The sequence below is a fragment of the Schistocerca gregaria genome, chromosome 3 (genome assembly GCF_023897955.1).
Source record: "Schistocerca gregaria isolate iqSchGreg1 chromosome 3, iqSchGreg1.2, whole genome shotgun sequence".
In the NCBI taxonomy this organism is placed as follows: domain Eukaryota; kingdom Metazoa; phylum Arthropoda; class Insecta; order Orthoptera; family Acrididae; genus Schistocerca; species Schistocerca gregaria.
In genome coordinates, this window is record NC_064922.1 from 320775942 (window position 1) to 320793902 (window position 17961).

The following is a 17961-nucleotide window of genomic DNA, read 5'->3' on the forward strand; positions in this document are numbered from 1 at the left end:
CTCCTACATTCCAAACTTTACAGAAGCTCTTCTGCGAAACATGCAGAACTAGCACTCCTGAAAGAAAGGATATTGTGGAGACATGGCTTAGCCACAGCCTGGAGGATGTTTCCAGAATGAGATTTTCACTCTGCAGCGGAGTGTGCGCTGATATGAAACTTCCTGGCAGATTAAAACTGTGTGCCTGACCGAGACTCGAACTCGGGACCTTCGCCTTTCGCGGGCAAGTGCTCTACCAACTGAGCTACCGAAGCACGACTCACGACCGGTACTCACAGCTTTACTTCTGCCAGTATCCGTCTCCTACCTTCCAAACTTTACAGAAGCTCTTCTGCGAAAGATGCAGAACTAGCACTTCTGAAAGAAAGGATACTGTGGAGACATGGCTTAGCCACAGCCTGGGGGATGTTTCCAGAATTAGATTTTCACTCTGCAGCGGAGTGTGCGCTCATATGAAACTTCCTGGCAGATTAAAACTGTGTGCTAGACCGAGACTCGAACTCGGAACCTTTGCCTTTCGCGGGCAAGTGCTCTACCAACTGAGCTACCGAAGTTCGACAGACGACCTTTACTCACGGCTCTACTTCTGCCAGTATCCGTCTCCTACCTTCCAAACTTTACAGAAGCTCTTCTGCGAAACATGCAGAACTAGCACTCCTGAAAGAAAGGATACTGTGGACACATGGCTTAGCCACAGCCTGGGGGATGTTTCCAGAATGAGATTTTCACTCTGCAGCGGAGTGTGCGCTGATATGAAACTTCCTGGCAGAGTAAAACTGTGTGCCTGACCGAGACTCGAACTCGGGACCTTTGCCTTTCGCGGGCAAGTGCTCTACCAACTGAGCTACCAAAGCACGACTCACGACCGCTACTCACAGATTTACTTCTGCCAGTATCCGTCTCCTACCTTCCAAACTTCACAGAAGCTCTTCTGCGAAACATGCAGAACTAGCACTCCTGAAAGAAAGGATACTGTGGAGACATGGCTTAGCCACAGCCTGGGGGATGTTTCCAGAATTAGATTTTCACTCTGCAGCGGAATGTGCGCTCATATGAAACTTCCTGGCAGATTAAAACTGTGTGCCTGACCGAGACTCGAACTCGGGACCTTTGCCTTTCGCGGGCAAGTGCTCTACCAACTGAGCTACCGAAGCACGACTCACGACCGCTACTCACAGCTTTACTTCTGCCAGTATCCGTCTCCTACCTTCCAAACTTTACAGAAGCTCTTCTGCGAAACATGCAGAACTAGCACTCCTGAAAGAAAGGATACTGTGGAGACATGGCTTAGCCACAGCCTGGGGGATGTTTCGAGAATGAGATTTTCACTCTGCAGCGGAGTGTGCGCTGATATGAAACTTCCTGGCGGATTAAAAATGTGTGCTGACCGAGACTCGAACTCGGGACCTTTGCCTTTCGCGAGCAAGTGCTCTACCAACTGAGCTACCGAAGTACGACAGACGACCTTTACTCACTTCTTCACTTCTGCCAGTATCCGTCTCCTACCTTCCAAACTTTACAGAAGCTCTTCTGCGAAACATGCAGAACTAGCACTCCTGAAAGAAAGGATACTGTGGAGACATGGCTTAGCCACAGCCTGGGGGATGTTTCCAGAATGAGATTTTCACTCTGCAGCGGAGTGTGCGCTGATATGAAACTTCCTGGCAGATTAAAACTGTGTGCCTGACCGAGACTCGAACTCGTTACCTTTGCCTTTCGCAGGCAAGTGCTCTACCAACTGAGCTACCGAAGCACGACTCACGACCGGTACTCACAGCTTTACTTCTGCCAGTATCCGTCTCCTACCTTCCAAACTGTACTTGCCCGCGAAAGGCAAAGGTAACGAGTTCGAGTCTCGGTCAGGCACACAGTTTTAATCTGCCAGGAAGTTTCATATCAGCGCACACTCCGCTGCAGAGTGAAAATCTCATTCTCGAAACATCCCCCAGGCTGTGGCTAAGCCATGTCTCCACAGTATCCTTTCTTTCAGGAGTGCTAGTTCTGCATGTTTCGCAGAAGAGCTTCTGTAAAGTTTGGAAGGTAGGAGACGGATACTGGCAGAAGTAAAGCTGTGAGTAGCGGTCGTGAGTCGTGCTTCGGTAGCTCAGTTGGTAGAGCACTTGCCCGCGGAAGGCAAAGGTCCCGAGTTCGAGTCTCGGTCAGGCACACAGTTTTAATCTGCCAGGAAGTTTCATAGAACCTCTTCTCACAGCGAGTAAAGGGTTTTTCTGCCAAGCAGGTAACATTACGCAGAATTTCTAAGGAGGATCCTAGAAGCGGAAGCTAATTCCGTGACAAATGTAACTGTTTCATTATCATTATTATTATTGTTTGTTGTTTTGTATGTAAACTGGTTTCCTATTCTTTAGCTTTCGTGTTTATCTTTGTTATGTCAATCTGAATTGTACAAGTGTTATGCTTATGCAAATGCTATTCGGTGAATTAGGTTGCCAAATTTATGTGAAGCTATGTAACTGTATTGCAATTAACTTCTTCCAAAAATAATTAGGAAACACAAAACTGAGTACTAAATAACCTATCCTCTGAAATAATATATTGTGCAATGCAACGAACATTGCTAAAATACATGACGTCACGATACGTGTCTGGCGGTTGCAACATATACATCTAACAGAGAAAAAATTCTACATAAAATCGCAAATAGAATTTTGAAGGCACACCGGTTTTATGAAAATGTCCTGTAGTTTTACATGCGAGGACTACGTAAAGTCCCGAGCACTAAATAACACATACACGCGTATGTAGCACAGCACTGTGAGAACAACTTAGTCTGACACCTGAACTGAACGTTACTGAAACTGAAGCTGATGATAATTTTGCAAAGCTTGACAGTGAACTTGTTTTACTGTGTGCTGACTGATGTTAAACTGGCTTCTTTTCACAACTTACCTAGCAGCAAAGGAAATTCTGAACTGCTCGAGAGTGATGAACATTAAAATACACTACTGGCCATTAAAATTGCTATACCACGAAGATGACGTGCTACAGACGCGAAATTTAGCCGACAGGAAGAAGATGCTGTGATATGCAAATGATTTGCTTTTCAGAGCATTCATACAAGGTTGACGCCGGTGGCGACACCTACAACTCACTGACATGAGGAACGTTTCCAACCGATTTCTCATACATAAACAGCAGTTGATTGGCGTTGCCTGGTGAAATGTTGTTGTGATGCCTCGTGTAAGGAGGAGAAATGCGTACTATCACGTTTCCGGCTTTGATAAAGGTAGGATTGTAGCCTATCGCGATTGCGGTTCATCGAATCGCGACATTGCTGCTCGCGTTGGTCGAGATACAATGACTGGAATATGGAGTCGGTGGCTTCAGGAGGGTAATACGGAACGCCGTGCTGGATCCCGACGTCATCGTATCACTAGCAGTCGAGATGATAGGCATCTTATCCGCATGGCTGTAACGATCGCGCAGCCACGTCTCGATCCCTGAATCAACAGATGGGGACGTTTGCAAGACAACAACCATCTGCACGAACAGTTCGACGACGTTTGCAGCAGCATGGACTATCAGCTCGGAGACCATTGTTGCGGTTACACTTGATGCTGCATCACAGACAGGAGCGGCTGCGATGGTGTACTCAGCAACGAACCTGGGTGCACGAATGGCAAAACGTCATTTTTCAGATGAATCCAGGTTCTGTTTATAGCATCATGATGGTCGCATCCGTGTTTGGCGACGTCGCTGTGAACGCACATTGGAAATGTGTATTCGTCATCGCCGTACTGGCGTATCATGGGGCGTGATGGTATGGGGTGCCATTGCTTACACGTCTCGGTCACCTCTTGTTCGCATTGACGGCACTTTGAACAGTGGAAGTTACATTTCAGATGTGTTACGACCCGTGGCTCCACCCTTCATTCGATCCCTGCGAAACCTTACATTTCAGCAGGATAATGCACGACCTCAAGTTGCAGGTCCTGTACGGGCCTTTCTGGATACAGAAAATGTTCGACTGCTGCCCTGGTCAGCACATTCTCCAGATCTCTCACCATCTGAAAATGTCTGGTCAATGGTGGCCGAGCAACTGGCTCGTCACAATACGCCAGTCACTACTCTTGATGAAATGTGAGATCGTGTTGAAGCTGCATGGGCAGCTGTACCTGTACACGCCATCCAATCTCTGTTTGACTCAATGCCCAGGCGTATCAAGGCCGTTATTACGGCCAGAGGTGATTGTTCTGGGTACTGATTTCTCAGGATCTATGCACCCACACTGCCCGAAAATGTAATCACATGTCAGTCCTAGTATAATATATTTGTCCAATGAATACCCGTTTATCATCTGCATTTCTTCTTGGTGTAGCAATTTTAATGGCCAGTAGTGTCCATCACCGCACCAAGCCAGTTAAAGAACGAAACCTTGCCAAGTGAAATGGAAGGAAAAAGGAACTATGATTTGCACATCTTGCTTTGTTTTGAACGACTGTGTCCCACTAATTGGGATAAGGGGACACACAATTACAAAATTGAACTTTTGTTAGGAGAGGGTGAAAGAAACTTAATAACTGAAAGAGACAAGCATTCAAAACTGTATTATGGGCCTCATTTGTTAAGAATTGCAACCATCTTTACAATAATCACTTATTATAAAAATCGTGACTCTCTCATGAAGTTAGTTAATGGAATGTTAAAGGAGTGAGGAATCTGTAACTCGGAGTCCAAGCTGTGTGAGCAGATTACTTTGTTTAATCGTGTCTGAACAATCCAACTAAATTATCCAAATTAATAAGGAAAAGTCATGCTAAAAATATTCTTTCTCGAACTCATAATACATTGTGCACAAGCAAACAATACAGCGACAAGTTACCTAAATATCTTCACACTTTTCAGGCCAGTCTTTACAATGTCATATTTACTAAAAGCAACGTCCTCTGTGTTTGCCCCTCTAAAAAAATGGTTCAAATGGCTCTGAGAACTATGGAACTCAACTGCTGTGGTCATTAGTCCCCTAGAACTTAGAACTACTTAAACCTAACTAACCTAAGGACATCACACACATCCATGCCCGAGGCACGATTCGAACCTGCGACGGTAGCGGACGCGCGGTTCGAGACTGTAGCGCCTAGAACCGCTCGGCCACTCTGGCCGCCCTGTCAGACAGGATCTACGATTATACTCGTGCCTACTTGCACAACATGTCGCATGTCTATGTTGTTACAGGGAGAGAGAGAGAGAGAGAGAGAGAGAGAGAGAGAGAGAGAGAGAGAGAGAGGTAGCTCTCCATTACTCGTAAAAAAAAAAAAAAAAAAAAAAAATTCAATTTATCAATTCTCCTGCGTGTTCTCACTACCGTGTTGGTGGAAAGTGTGACGTTCACTGTGGGTCGTTAAGACAGGTGAAGGTCGAACAGAGCAGCAAATCTCACAAGTAATTACTATTGTACTGATGCCGGTCGAAGTAGAGAGAATATAAAATGTAGACTGGCAATGGCAAGAAAAGCGTTTCTGAAGAAGAGAAATTTGCTAACATCGAGTATAGATTTAAGTGTCAGGAAGACACAGGTATAGAAAACGTGGACGATAAATAGTGTAGACAAGAAGAAAATAGAAGCTTTCGAAATGTGGTGCTACAGAAGATTTCTGAAGATTAGATGGGTAGGTCACATAACTAATGAGGAGGTACTGAATGGAATTGGAAAGAAGACAAATTTGTGGCACAACTTGAAGGGATCGGTTGATAGAATATATTTTGAGGCATTTAGGGATCACCAATTTAGTATTGGACGGCAGCGTAAAAATCTTACAGGGAGACCAAGAGATGAATACACTAAACAGATTCAGAAGGATGTAGGTTGCAGTAAGTACTGGGAGATGAAGAAGTTTGCACAGGATAGAGTAGCATGGAGAGCTGCATCAGACCAGTCGCTAGACTGAAGACCACAACAACAACAATCTGACAAAAATTGAATGTTCAAGGGCAACGGTAAAAAAAATTTATCCACTAAATGATTGATTAATAAAGTCCCTAAACATGCACAAAAGATAAAATTAACTCTCAGCGGAATTAATTTACTGTTCTTTAACCAAAAGCGCACAAAGGATGGCAATTCTGACTGGAACGAAGCCAACCGATACTCTCTGTTGTACTGTTCCATATATAAGTACATCTGAAACATCGTAGAAACCCTGTGGCCTCAGAGGACAAGTTGTCACGCTACCCTGTTAGCAGAATGGTTCACACAGCAGCAAAATGCTGAAAGAGGAGTGAAACAGTATACATATTATGACGACTGATCATGCAATGAACTAGCTCTGTTATGACCGCGTGGTTTCTGAGATTTTGCCTATCTTAGTCTGAATATTCTCTTTCTGAATCTCTTGCGAAAGTAGCATCCTAATTTTGAGACGAAATGTCAATTTAAAAAATTCGAAGCTACTGACGTAGACAACAAGAAAAATTGATTTCAGTGGAGATTAACAAGATCTAAAAATAGCGAGCATGGGTGTATTATTCTCAGTCTCCTTATTTAGAATCCGATTATATTTAGCTAAATTTACAAATCTTCATCGCATCTCTTATTTAGTGCACATCAGGACGAAAATTTTCGGTATCAACGAAATCCTTAGGCATGAAACAGAACCTTCGAAGTCTATTTTCGTTTAAAGAATATATTGACAAATGGAATGATTAACGTAAGAAATTGATGACATGTGATACACAGGTAATTCTAAAAAGCAAGCTTCCAAACACTCCATCGTATTCCACACACGTGCTACATAAAGGTCACACTTTCCCACAATTAATCAAATAAACACGTATTGAGATTGACACAACAGCTAGAAATTGTTACGCAGTGTGAGAGATCATCGCACTTTCACAGAAACCGCACTGACTCGGGTTTCATTAACAATAGCGCAGTAAAAAGAAGATCTAGTGGTAACTAAACACCACTGAAAATAGAAATCCCAAATTTATAAAAACAAGTTACTTTCCAAAATTTTATGGGCCTGTCGCATACTTCAAAGCAGCAGATTCCTAATGATTTAGGAAATACGAGGGTTGTTCCGAAAGTAATGCCTCCTATATTTATTCGTGGAAACTACAGGAGATACTTAAATCACAGCAGCACGACTAAATACAGCAATGTTTCAGCTACAGACTCTCATTTTTTCACATAGTAACTACGATTCGTTATGCACTTTTGCCAACGATAAACCAGAGCCTGCATGCCGCGCTTGTAAAAATTAAAACCAGCTGAAGCTAACCACTTCGTTGCAGCTTTGACAACAGCATCCGAGTATTGAAAATGTTCGCCACATAGTCTACCTTTCAGTGGCCCCAAGAGATGGAAGTCTGAGGGCGTTAAATCGAGATTGTACATCGGATATGGTGAGACAGTCCAGCCGAATTTTGCAATGAGTCGCGTGGTCGCAAATGTGGTGTGGGGCCTGGCATTATCATGTTTCAGGTGGAAGTTGAATCTTCTTCTCTGCCCTTACTCTGGAAATTCGGACTTCCAGCTTAGTCAACGTCGTCTTGTAGGGTGCTGAATTGACTGTTTCTCCAGGCTCCAAGACATCCAAAATAACCACACCCTGGCAGTCTAGAAGACTGTCCACATCATTTTGCCTGCAAACGGCTGTGTCTCGAATTTCTTCTTTGACCGAAAATTCACACGTTGCCATTCGATGGACTGTCTTTTGGGTTCACGCTCGTTGTAGTGACTCAACGTGTCGTCTCCATTGCCAATGCTCCGAGTATTCAGAAGATAGTAACCTACAGCTTCATATTGGTCCAGCAGGTTCCAAAAAATTTCCATTCGACGAGTTTTTTGTTTTTCTGCAAGCATTTGCGGGACCCATCTCGCACAGACTTCGCAATAACAAAGATGTTCCAACAGAGTTTCCAAGGCGCTACAGCCGTCATTCAGCTTTGCACACAATCCTCTGGTCATTAACCGGCAATCGGGACGGATGAACTGAACAAGACGCTCTTCATTGCGAGGGATGACAGCTGAGCAGGATCGACCGGGCAGTGGCAGTCCATCCACACCCTTTTCGCTACTTTGTCAATGCTGAACACATCGTCTCACGTTGCTCCCACCTATTGTATCGTCTCCATACACTTTTAGCAAGCGTCGATGGATTTCAATCGGTGCAATTTCTACAGCAGTGAGGTATTCATTCACACATCGCTGTTTTATACCCGCGTCCATATCAGACTCCATTTCGGAACATTTCTCTGCTGGCGCCAGCTACCGCAGGAAAACGGGACGACCTACAAATGAAAGAGGAAGGCTCAAGCATTGGCACTGCACCAAAGACGTCTGGCGCGGACATCCAAAGTCACCACAAGAAAATAGGAGACATTAATTTCAGAGCGACCCTCGTAATGAGTATGAGTATGTGGTACAAGTTGAGAATCTGGGTCTGACAGGGGGCGTGCTAGTGTAGTCTGTGTGGTTGTGGTGACCTCTGTGTCCAGATGGCGTAGTTGTCAGCGCATCTGCCTAGTAAGCGGGATACCGGGGTTCGAATCCTGGTCCAGTACATATTTTCAACTTGCCCCATTGATACGTATCAGTGCCCACTGGCAACTAATGCCTTTGATTTCTTTGTTTCTTCATGGAAAAGTTAACTCTCTCTCTCTCTCATGGGTAAACAAGCTTAACATGGCATAGCGGATATCACCCAGTTACTGCAGACCAGTGGCACGTGGATCCATAGAAGGTGACGTATGTTACATCTCTCGTCGCGGATTCTGCATAGTTCGACCTTAACTTGTATTACTGACCACAATGTGACATCCCTGATCATTAGAGAAACCAGAAAACGAGCGAGAAATGAAAAATTCTTCACGAGACATGCAAAGCAGTATCTGTTCGTGCAAGCCAGGTACACTTGTACGTGCAACACAGAATACAAACACACTGTCTGGAAAAAAGAAGTGAAGTAACCAGGAGGAGACGAGGAAATAAAGTAAAACACGGGTTCCGAGAGTATGTGATGTTATTTCTTGTATTACTGCAAATTAACAAAGAACTTGGCAGTATGAGGCCACTATCAGTCTGACGTCGCACCAGTTCTGTCATGGATATATGCACTGGATGTATTCGCCTGGAAAGATTTTTATAAAACCATTGAATCCCGTCCTGAGAGAAGCTGGCACACGAATGTTGAAACTGGTCCTTAGCGTCTTGAATTCTGCAGTTGTGATGCAGTTGGCATCCGGGCTGCTTCCTCACACAGTCTGTGGGGGCATATCTGGGGACCTTTCTCGCCAAGGGGGTACGTCAACATCTCGAAGAGCAGGCCGGAGTGGGCGAGTGGTTCTAGGCGCTACAGTCCGGAACCGCGCGACCGCTACGGTCGTAGGTTGGAATCCTGCTTCGGGCATGCATGTGTGTGATATCCTGAGGTTAGTTAGGTTTAAGTAGTTCTAAGTTCTAGCGGACTGATGACCCCAGAAGTTAAGTCCCATTGTGCTCAGAGCCATTTGAAACATTTGTACCATCTCGAAGACAGTTCTCAGAGACACGTGCCACGTATGGACCAGCATTGTCCTGTTGAAAAGTGGCACCACAATACTGTCGAATAACAGGTAACACATGGAGCCGCAGGATGCCCGTGATTTACCGTTGCATCAAACGAGTTCCCTCGGTCACTAGCAGCCGTATCCAAGTCACTACCGATGGCTCTCCACGCCGTTACGCCACTTGTAGCACTGCTGTGTCTCTCAACAGCTTTGCAAGAGAGGGACCTCTCTCAGGTCGCCCTGGCACTCACCGTCAATGCCCATCCGGGTAGTGCAGAATCGCCATTCATTACTGAAGACAGTACGATGCAGTTCATTAGCATTCTATGCCTTCCCGGTCGCGGCAACACTCTAAATGCAGCCGTTCCTCTTGTAGTGTTAGCGATAGCCTGTGTTAGTATGCTACTGCCCTACTTCGTCTACTGATGGACTGCGACCAGTGGTGTTTGATGACATGCAGTGCTCCCAGGATTTCATTACATATTCTCGGAAAGGAGGCGCCGATGTGAAGGGGTTACGACGCGCATGGTGCACAATACGGTGACCATTCCTAGAGGAGATCGGACATGGTCGACGAAAACCTTGACGACGAATATGCCTGCCCTCACATTCCAATGCAGTCCAACAATGGGCCACTGTCACATCCAAATGCCCCACAAATCTGGATATTGAAGATTCGACCATCCGGCCAAAATGAGGTCCCTTTCAAAATCTGCTGACAATGCTCTCTCACGTGAGTGCGTTGCAGGCCGCGTACTATTAGAACTCGAATCGCAGTCGTGTGCTTGATATTGGCTGGCCCTTTGGCAGCCAAAGCGCTCCCTGTCATACAAATAAGTTATGAAAATTCGATTTGTAAAGCGAATTTTTCCTTTGTCTCTTGCACATGAAAACAGCAGCAGCTCGTTGCAGACTGAGTCAATAAAATCATAAGGCGAAGATTTACTATTTATGAAATTTAATAAGAAGTCCAATTGATTTCCACTTTTACACTGTTATTTACTTAAAATAAAGACGCAGTGGAGTAGATTATTCAGCTTACAAATAACATAGATTTCGAACGGTCATATGTGGGTCGCGGGACCGAATCGAATGAAAAGGGCCGTTGATTAGTTGGGATATTTCGAGTTTTAAATTACAGAAATAACTACGCCGACCGTGTTGAGAGTGTCTGACGCGCATGCAAATAGGATTAATAGTACGTTCCTGGCGTTTGCATGAGCAAAAAACCTGCATCCCACCAGCGTGAGTGGTCACCCAACAGGATATCATCACTACACGGCACATCAGAGTCCCTTTCGATTTTACGTGAGCAGCCATTCATAACTTTATAAAAAGGGAACTTCCGTAAAAAAGCCTGAATATTTGAATGTTATACGATTGACAAAGCATCTTGCTCCACGTGTGCCTGATATAAAAAGGAAATTCATTGAAATGCGAAAAAAATAAACCGCAGAAGGACCTTTAGAATTCAGTTTATTTAGAATATAAATAACTTTAATGCCAAGAAGAGGTGTGGAATGCTACGGAGTTTTGCAAGTGACTGCAAACCATTGTTCAGTGCCACGTGGAGCAAGTCTCACAGAAAAGCTAGATTTAATTTAGGAAAATTCACAAAATAAATTTCCAAGTGACATCTCGCAGACTATCAAAAACAATTTCAAAGAGAGAGAACCGAGACAGGATTGTTAAGGTTACGTGAAACTCTGCCTTGCCCACCTCACGCGTGGGCACACTCGAAACAAAGGAAAACAGGACACTAAGCAAAAATTTGGATTGCAAATTAAACAATATTGATGAAGAAACATTAATTCAACGAAAATTTTTCGAGCGTGAAGCACTCCAATGACTCTGCCGAAGGTAGTAGACTCCACAAGCCTACCCGACCGCGTGGAAGCAAACACATCAGGAATCTAACAAAAATCAACTCGCAAATTATCAAAGTTAATATCAAAGCATAAATCTTTACTAGAGTGATATATAAAACTATAAAGATCAGTTGCAGTTTAATACTGCTACTAAAAATATCGAAAAGTTCTTGACCGATTTACTTTGAATTTTTACACGATACTCTAATAAACGCTCGGACGGACATAGGCTACATATTTTTTATTTTATATGGTATAACTCTATATACTATAAAAAGACAGGTTTTTAACAAACATTTCTGAATGTTCTTAAACCTATTTACATCAGCGTTTTACACGACAGACATTGTATGTATGACAATACTTCTGTGTGGTGACAAGCCGTAGTTTAACGTTGTTACCAAGTTAAGAAAAGTTTCGAAAAGTTCTTAACCGATTTACTTCATTACAGGATACTCTAATAATTGTACAGGAGTATGTATGATACTTTTTTAAAAATATATACACTACACATAATTATATATTTCTTGAAAAGTATCCTATATCCGTCTGCACATTTATTAGAATTCCTGTAATAAAGTAAATCGTTGAAGAACTTCCCGAAACTCTTATTAACGATGTTAAATTACAACTTGTCTCCATACAGAAGAAAAGATTATATTTACATATATCGCGAGATATTATGTGTATTTTAAAAAGTAATATACAGATCTTCTGTTAAAACCCACTGCGAGAAAGAATGTGAACTCTGTGAATATCCATGGTTTCGTTTTATTTCTCGTAGTCAATTTTAACTTCCATATTAGGGCATTTTAAACCATTAGACAAATTGTTTCTTCCACATATATTCTTTCTGTTGATACGTAATTTTAAACCAAAACTGTATACACAAAAGTGTCCTCTTTTGTTTACTTCATTGCAGTCGATTTTGAGAAGAAAGAAGAATGGTGTATTTATGGCCTTATGTATAGAATACTACCATACTATGGACTCTCAATCATGCGAAAATTTGCAGTCCTACTCGTTCACAGATTAAAACTATGAAAAAATTCCGACATTGAAGCTCCTATCCTCATAAATCCAGCAGGTGGAGACGTCTCTCCTGTGCCCCTTATATTAGTGATCCAAACCGGCTAATCCATCATATTGAAACCTTCCCGTCTCCTCTATATCTCTTTTGTTACACAACCTTCCCTTCTACAATAACCTATGATACCTTTCCTTAGGATTTGTCTCTTGCTTCATAATAACAAATGAAATCTTCCCTTTGAAATTAATTCTGTTTCTCAATAATAATAAGTGCAATCTTCGCATACAAATTTAAATGCTGCTTATTAAAAGTGATCTGCTGATTATTCCGACGGAACATAGAATGTGTCGTCGTCGTGGTCGTCAGTCGTTACCTGCAATAACTGTTACTTACCTTTTTTACTGTTACTGGATCGCCATCTGACTGCTACATGGAACTGCGACATGAATATACTTACTGTTTTACTATACTCTATTCGCTGCTGGTGGGCTGTATTTATTACCAAAGCTGATGTTATTCTTTAATTAATTTGACTGAAGCTACGTAATTCATAGTTAAACTTTCTCTTGACAACAATAAAATTTTGCAAAGTTTTGCGTTGATGGTTTTTGGGATGGATTATAATCAGTAAGGCAATACTTCTGGCAAAAATTAATTATATTCTGAAAACGATTCTTCAAATATTTACGGTTGGTAATTAAATGATTTTACAAACGTTCAACTGGGACTTACTTTTTACAATAATCTTACAACTAGCAACGCGCAAACATACCTTCAGTAGTCTTGAGTTTCTCAAAAAAATAAATAAATAAATAAAATAAAATACAAAAATCAATAATATTAGTACCTCTTATGATAATAGTTAGCTGATGTCTCTATACATCCGTTTATAATCTCTTGTAAATCATAGCTGGTGGCTGGCAGACACACCGCTTCTCTCAACCTCTCGCTTCAGACCTGCTACCGACTTGCTTCACATCTCGATTACTACTGACTTCCTATGAACTCTAAAGCGCGGTTTCTCCCGCCAACAACGCTTTCTGGTGCAGAAATCCCTGCTACCATTACAAAATGTATCAATGCGCGGTCTTTCCCGCTCTTTTCTTAAAATGTATCCTTACGCGGTCTCTCGCGCCCTTTTTAAAATTATATCAATGTGTGGTCTATCCCGCCAACAATACTTTGGTGCAGACGTTCCCTGCTACCACAATTATTTCCAAAATGACAAATATTAATTATTCCCACTTATCTCTATTAATAAAATATAAACATCTCTCATAAATAATGGTTTGACAATAGACAATAGAAATATACACGTCTTACAATATTAAGTGACTTTATTTCCAGATTGAGGTCTCGTTTACAGTAACAATAAACAAGGCTCAGGGTCAGAGAGCGAAAGGGAGATGATCGGATAGGGAGAGGCGCAGGAAGTGGATAGAAAGAAGGGGAAGGAGAAGATGGGCAGAGAGTGGAGTGACGTGGAATTTAAGAGAGATTGGGGGGTGGGGAAAGGAGGTAGAGATGGAAAGTGAGAGGGAGAAAAGAAAGAGGTGCACAAAGAGAGGTTGGAAGACGAGATGGACAAAGATGTGGGAGGGGGGGGGACGAGGAGGTTAGGGCGTGTGTCCAATTCCCATATTCAGCAATTACGAGACATTGCCGGCTTCGATTGTTAATATAATAATACCGAATAGAATCCTGAAAAAAATACCCCGATGGCTAACTGGACGAACATCCCACTCATCTTAGCACAGTTTAGTACCCGAAGTGAAGCGAAAAGCTACATGGGTTGGTGTGAGTCGCAGGAAAACAATGTCAAGAGCGACGATATCTTTCTCTGCCGCACCTGAGCAGCCACGCTTGCGCGTGAAAATTGTAGCGGTCAGGCGGGGCATGTGACCAAACCAGTGCCAACCTCTGTGCGTCAGAGAAAAGACCACCTGTGACCCCTCTGCCCAGAGAGAACTTGGCAGACTAAACCGAAGATGAACCCGCGTTCCTCCATTCGTTACTTGACCCGCATTCCTCTATTCGTTACTTGGCGGAATTTGGAAATTTCTCCTACATTGTCATAGTGTTAAATTACACAGAAAGGGACGGGATGAGGGCGTTAGCTAATTGTCGGATCGCAATTATCTCTGTTATCTCTGTTATTTCTGAATCGCTCTTGTTTTCAGAGCGAATCGACAAACGGAAATAACCGTGGGCAGAATTAATCTTGAAGGAAGGCAGTCAGCCAGAAAATTGGCGGACTCGTTTTACGTGTCATCTGCGTGTCGTGTACAGTGATCCTCAACATCTGACACTGTTCACGTCCCTTACACACTACCAGGCCTGGTAACAACACTAAACACGTACTACACTAATGCTCTCTGATGGCTGTTCTTCCTGACTAGTCATCACAAATATCTTAATATACACTGCTGGAAATGGAAAAAAGAACACATTGACACCGGTGTGTCAGACCCACCATACTTGCTCCGGACACTGCGAGAGGACTGTACAAGCAATGATCACACGCACGGCACAGCGGACACACCAGGAACCGCGGTGTTGGCTGTCGAATGGCGCTAGCTGCGCAGCATTTGTGCACCGCCGCCGTCAGTGTCAGCCAGTTTGCCGTGGCATACGGAGCTCCATCGCAGTCTTTAACACTGGTAGCATGCCGCGACAGCGTGGACGTGAACCGTATGTGTAGTTGACGGACTTCGAGCGAGGGCGTATAGTGGGCATGTGGGAGGCCGGGTGGACGTACCGCCGAATTGCTCAACACGTGGGGCGTGAGGTCTCCACAGTACATCGATGTTGTCGCCAGTGGTCGGCGGAAGGTGCACGTGCCCGTCGACCTGGGATCGGGCCGCAGCGACGCACTGATGCACGCCAAGAACGTAGGATCCTACGCAGTGCCGTAGGGGACCGCACCGCCACTTCCCAGCAAATTAGGGACACTGTTGCTCCTGGGGTATCGGCGAGGACCATTCGCAACCGTCTCCATGAAGCTGGGCTACGGTCCCGCACACCGTTAGGCCGTCTTCCGCTCACGCCCCAACATCGTGCAGCCCGCCTCCAGTGGTGTCGCGACAGGCGTGAATGGAGGGACGAATGGAGACGGGTCGTCTTCAGCGATGAGAGTCGCTTCTGCCTTGGTGCCAATGATGGTCGTATGCGTGTTTGGCGCCGTGCAGGTGAGCGCCACAATCAGGACTGCATACGACCGAGGCACACAGGGCCAACACCCGGCATCATGGTGTGGGGAGCGATCTCCTACACTGGCCGTACACCTCTGGTGATCATCGAGGGGACACTGAATAGTGCACGGTACATCCAAACCGTCATCGAACCCATCGTTCTACCATTCGTAGACCGGCAAGGGAACTTGCTGTTCCAACAGGACAATGCACGTCCGCATGTATCCCGTGCCACCCAACGTGCTCTAGAAGGTGTAAGTCAACTACCCTGGCCAGCAAGTTCTCCGGATCTGTCCCCCATTGAGCATGTTTGGGACTGGATGAAGCGTCGTCTCACGCGGTCTGCACGTCCAGCACGAACGCTGGTCCAACTGAGGCGCCAGGTGGAAATGGCATGCCAAGCCGTTCCACAGGACTACATCCAGCATCTCTACGATCGTCTCCATGGGAGAATAGCAGCCTGCATTGCTGCGAAAGGTGGATATACACTGTACTAGTGCCGACATTGTGCATGCTCTGTTGCCTGTGTCTATGTGCCTGTGATTCTGTCAGTGTGGTCATGTGATGTATCTGACCCCAGGAATGTGTTAATAAAGTTTCCCCTTCCTGGGACAATGAATTCACGGTGTTCTTATTTCAATTTCCAGGAGTGTACATTGCGCCTATGTCTGCCTGTCACTGGATACAATGTGTTGACGCTGAGCCGTTTAAAAACGTGGTTCAGAAAGTAAAGAGCCGACATGGAAGAGGTCTATTTGAAAGACAGAGAGGATCCAGTATTAAAGTCAAAATTAGCCACATCTTTAGAAGACTTGCCAAAAAATAAGGCAGAAGAGATAGATAATATTCTTTGGAACTTGAAAAATCATTGAGGGAAGTGATAACCAAGCAATTACTCACTTGTTAAAATCTATGAGCCTTGAGATATACGTTCCGATTTTCCTAAGAACAACATCAAAACAATCGCAAAGATATCACATGCAAATAATTGCGACAAATATCGTATAATCAGTATAGAAAGTCAAGCATGCGAGTCTAAGGATAACATACAGAAGTATAGAAAATAAAATTAACGTTAAAGCACTTGCCCGCGAAAGGGAAAGGACCCGAGTTCGAGTCTCGGTCCGCCACACAGTTTTAATCTGCCAGGAAGTTTCATATCAGCGCACACTCCGCTGCAGAGTGAAAACCTCGTTCCGTTAACGTTCCGTTACATGACGATTACTTTGGTTGTAGGAAAGGTAAGGACGCAAGAGAGGTCGCTCTGCTGTTGCGCTCGACAATGAAGACAAACCTTAAGAAAAATCAAGAGGCCTTTGTAAGATTTGTTGACCCGGCAAATGTGGTCGAGAACAGAAAATGTTACAACATTTTTGAAATTCTCAGAATAGTAGGTGTTAGATATATGAAAAGGTGGGCAATGTAAAATATGCATTGGAATAAAAAGAGAACAATAAAAACTGAACAGAGAAGCACTCAAATAAAAATTAGCTTAAGGCAGTGGTGCACTCTCTTAAACCTGTACATCAAAGAAGGGATGACGGATACAAAAGAAACGTTCAGGTATTGGAATTGAAATTCAGGGAGAAAAGACATCAATGATCAGATTCGCTGATAAAATACTATTAGAGACAGGAAGAACTATAGGACATACTGAATGAAATAAAGTATAATTATCATATAATATAGATCGAGACTAAACTAAAGAACGGCGAAAGAAATAAGAAATCCTTAGAGATGTATTGTACGGTGAACATGACATGACGAAACTACAATCGTCCAGCCATAACTATAGCTTCTTAGATTGCTCTGGGAGATGGTTATCGAAGCTACAATATGTGAAATATCAGTTCACTTTATTACACGATTGAAAAAAATAAGATTTACTTAACTTTATACAGTCCATTGCAACAGAAAGTGGGTGGAACATTTACTGCTATCTTCAAACAGTAAAGCATCAGTTGATGCAGACTTCTCTTCAAGTAAAAGTTCAACGGTTATAGAAGTACAGCTCTATCCGAGACTTGAATAGCACTGGTGTCCTAACCAGATGATGTTGACTGCGTCACCGTAGGGCACAACTGGGGTTAGTGTGACCATTTTCGGTTCTATATCGAATTTTGTGAGATGGACCTGGGGTCCTGAAAGAGACGGCATGTATTCAGGAGTGACTCCCATTCGTCGTTGCAGATTGCAGTGAGACATGCCTAACATCGCTAGTATCGATACGAGTTGCCAGCTTTCGTGTGGTACTGTGATCTTTGAAATATACCACAATTATCTTTCCTACAATCATCGGGGAACGCTGCAATTTATCGAAACTTTCCAAAATAAAAATTTTAAGTTTTTAATGTCCAAAGAT

General features: G+C 43.6%; 1 non-coding gene across 1 annotated transcript; it reads right to left on the reverse strand.

Moving 5' to 3' along the window:
- Positions 1 to 780: 780 nt before the first annotated feature.
- On the reverse strand, positions 781 to 855 carry Trnas-cga (transfer RNA serine (anticodon CGA)). The gene has a single exon. It is a non-coding gene; the product is annotated as a tRNA-Ser (tRNA).
- Between the last annotated feature and the right edge of the window lie 17106 nt (positions 856 to 17961).